We start from the raw sequence: 4,361 nt of genomic DNA, 5'->3' as shown, positions 1-4,361 counted from the left end.
TACTCACTAATCAAATTATACACAACAATGCGTTCTATGACATCATTTTACTGATGCGGTTTCGCATTATCAGTCTGCAAACAATAAACCATATATCTTGGTTTTAAGACCATATGATATTATCGTCTTGCGATCACTCGTGATAAATTCCATGGAGTGATTCCAACAAGCGCGAGTTTATTCCAATGCTCAAAACTTATTCATAAGCACTCACGAAAATTGTAACAAACCTTTGTTATGTCTAATACCTTTCAGACAATCTACACACCAATTCATGACAATCTTCATTCATACCTACTTCCAACATATGAACGACTGTGGACCGTTTGAATAATTTGATTATTCTCAATTAACTCAATTATTCAGGAAGTCAAAACATGCAAAGCAAAATAATAGGTAACCACTCAACATAAGACAGTAACTATACTAATAAATAATACTCCTTTATTTAATCATCAAATGTCAATTACAATTATCTATTACACGTTTCTAAACTATCTAATCCAAACTAACATCGTCCTTGAGCCCAATGATCGTAGCGTGCTGCAAGTGCTTAACCCTACTCAGTCCCTTCGTAAGTGGATCTGCTGGGTTATCCTCTGGCGATATCCTCTTAACTACGAGGAGTCCTTCTACCAGATGTCTAACAAAGTGATATTTTCTGTTGATATGTCAAGATCTACCATGATCCCTCGGTTCCTTGGTCAAGGCAACCGCTCCTTCATTATTACAGAAAATTTCCATAGGCTCCTTTATGGCAGGTACAAATACAAGGTCTATAATGAAGTTCTTCAACCATATTGCCTCCTTCGATGCTTCGCTCGCTGCAATGTACTCTGATTTGCACGTTGAATCAGCTACAGTTTCTTGCTTGGAACTTTTCCAAGTCACTACTCCTCCATCAAGGGTAAAGACCCAGCCCGACTGTGAATGGTAGTTGTCCCTGTCAGTCTGGAAACTGGCGTCACTATACCCTCGCACCTTTAAGTCATCACTCCCTCCGAGGACTAGAAACCATTCCTTGGTCCTCCGAAGGTACTTAAGGATATTCTTGACTGCAGTCCAATGTGCTCTGCCAGGGTTCCCTTGATATCTACTGACCATGCTCAAAGTGAAGGCCACATCAGGGCGAATACAAGTCATAGCATACATGATTAAGCCAACTGCGGAAGCGTAAGGTACTCGGCTCATCTCTGCTATCTCGGATTCGGTACTCGGACTTTGAGTCTTACTCAACTTGGCATTACTTTGGATCGGTAATTCTCCCTTCTTCGAGTTTTCCATACTAAAATGTTTTAGCACCTTGTCCAAGTAAGTATTCTAACTATAGTCTCTTAATTCGGTCTCTCACTATCCTTATTCCTAAAATATAAGAAGCCTCTCCGAGGTCCTTCATAGCGAAGCACTTCCCGAGCCAGGAATTAACTTCACGTAGTGTCGAGATGTCGTTTCCTATGAGTAGTATGTCATTGACATACAATACGAGGAAGCTAACTATACTCCCACTGGCTTTGACATACACACATGATTCATCTTCGCTTCGTACAAATCCAAACTCTTTGACTTTATCATCGAAGCAAAGATTCCATTTGTTAGATGCTTGTTTAAGTCCATAAATGGACTTTTCAATCTTGCACACTCTATTAGGATGCTTCGTATCCACAAAAACCTTTGGCTGAGCCATGTAAACATCCTCAGCCAACTTCCCATTAAGGAAAGCGGTTTTGACATCCATTTGCCATATTTTATAATCATGAAATGCAGCAATGGCTAGCATCACCCTAATAGACTTTATTTTAGCAACTGGTGAGAAGGTCTCATCATAGTCAACTCCGGGAGTTTGAGTAAAGCCTTTCGCAACCAATCGCGCCTTATTCGTGTGCACATTCCCATCCATGTCCATCTTCTTCTTGAAGATCCACTTGCACCCAACCGTCTTACGTCCAAGCACATGGTCAACCAAATTCCAAACTTGGTTGTCATACATGGACTGAATCTCACTATCCACCGCCTCTTTCCATTTTGCAGTCTCCGGGTCTACCATGGCTTCCTTATAGCTGTTAGGTTCATCTAGATTTACTAGTGTACTATCACGAATATACGTTTCCCCTTTGGTAGTAATATGAAAACCATAAAATTGGGGTTGAACTCTAACTCTTTTGGAATGTCTAAGAGGTAAGGATTCGTCAATCGGTTCAACCGGAGTTTCCTCTTCGGGTTGAGCGCCAACGTTAGAGGTTCCTTCATCGTCCGGATCTTGAATCTCTTTAAGATCGATTTGCCTCCCACTGTCCCCTTGGCTTATGAGTTCTCGCTCTCGGAAAACCCCTCTCATCGGAACGAAGACAACATTGTTACTCGGTCTATAGAAGAGATATCCAAAGGATTTCTATGGGTAGCCGATGAAAATACATCGCTCACTATGAGGTTCGAGCTTGTCATGAGTCTCTCATCTTACGAAAGCCTTGCAACCCCAAACCTTGATATGTGCCAATGAGGGAGCTTTCCCTGTCCACATCTTGTGAGGTGTTTTGGTAACCTTCTTTGTAGGGACTAAGTTAAGGATATGGATAGCAGTCTCTAAGGCATACCCCCAGAATGAGATAGGTAGTGAAGCACGACTCATCATGGAGCGAACCATGTCCAACAGGGTTCGATTACACCTCTCAGCCACACCATTCAACTGCGGTGTACTAGGCGGCGTCAATTGTGAAACTATTCCGCATTCCTTGAGATAGTCGTGGAATTCAATACTTAGGTACTCTCCTCCTTGACCGGATCGAAGCATCTTGATTTTCCTGCCCAATTGATTCTCCACTTCTTGTTTAAACTCTTTGAACTTTTCAATGGTTTCTGACTTGTGCTTGAATAAGTAAATATACCCATATCTACTATAATCATTGGTGAAAGTCACATAGAAGCGGTTCACGTCCCTTGTGGTGGATCTAAAGGGCACACACACATAGGTGTGTATGAGATCCAATAAACCCTCACCCCTTTCACAAGTGCCAGTGAAGGGTGACTTGGTCATCTTTCCAAGTAAACAAGACTCGCACACGTCATCGTTCCTAAGGTCGAACGACTCCAACACTCCATCCTTTTGGAGTTGGGCTATGCGTATCTTGTTAACATGTCCAAGATGAAAATGCCACAAGCATACTTTATCCATACTATTGGAAGAATCCACACATAATACATCATTTCCTAGGTTATCTACAACCATAACAGTTTCATAAATTCCATTACAAGGCAATGCTTCAAAAAATAAAACACCATTTAGATAAGCATAAATCAAACCTTTCTCATTATCAAACGAATATCTAAATCCTTGTCTAAACAAACCATGAAATGAAATGATGTTTCTTGCCATATCTGACGAATAGCAACACTTATTTAAATCTAAACCTAATCCATTACTAAGTGCTAAAGAATACACTACAATCTTGGTGACAGGCGACGATCTTCTGTTCCCCATGACTAGATTTATTCTTCCACGCTCCACGCTCCACATCCATATCTCTTCTTAGTCCCTGCAAATCAGAACATATGTGAAAACCACATCATGTATCAAGAACCCAAGAAATAGCATATGATGAATCATTAGATTTAATAGTGTAAATACCTGAGAAAGACGACTTGATCTTCCCATCCTTGATGGCTTGCAGATATTCCGGGAAGCTTCTCTTCCAGTGCCCTATTTTGTGGCAGTGGTGGCACTCCGCCTCCTTTGGGTTTGAGTTGGGATTAGCAGAACCAACTTTGGTTCCACTAGAAGAGGTACCATCTTGGGGCTTTCCCTTGTGGTGGCTCTTTAAAGGATCCTTCCTCTTCTTGCACTTCCCTTGCCCAATGGCCAAAACAGGAGCAACGGGTGGAGTGGGAGTTGATGCAACAGACTTGTCCTTCAGGTTGCTCTCAATAGTCCTTAGGAGCCCTTGGAGTTTGCTTAAGGTGACCTCTTTATTGTTCATGTGGTAGGTCATCCTAAATTGGTTGTAGAACGAGGGCAAGGAGTTGGACAATGATGTCGATATCCAAATCTTCCCTAAAGTTAACATTTAACTTTTGAAGACAATCAACATACCTCTGCATCTTTTGCAAATGCGAGGTTAGGGACTCTCCACTCCCTATCTTAGCGGTGATCATGTTGGTCATGATTTCATAGCGCTCTTGGCTTTTTCTTTGATGGTACCTCTCCAACAAATCTTGGTGCATTTCATAGGGATACATGTCCTCATAGGACTTTTGGAGTTCAAGATTCATAGTAGCCAGCATAATGCAATGGACTTTCGTTGTATCACGCTCATGGGCCTCAAAGACTGCCATTTCTTCGGGAGTAGCGATTTTCGGATTAATCTTTT

The sequence above is a fragment of the Lactuca saligna genome, chromosome 4 (assembly GCF_052625555.1).
Source record: "Lactuca saligna cultivar CGN05327 chromosome 4, ASM5262555v1, whole genome shotgun sequence".
Taxonomy (NCBI): domain Eukaryota; kingdom Viridiplantae; phylum Streptophyta; class Magnoliopsida; order Asterales; family Asteraceae; genus Lactuca; species Lactuca saligna.
This window is presented reverse-complemented; position numbering follows the sequence as displayed.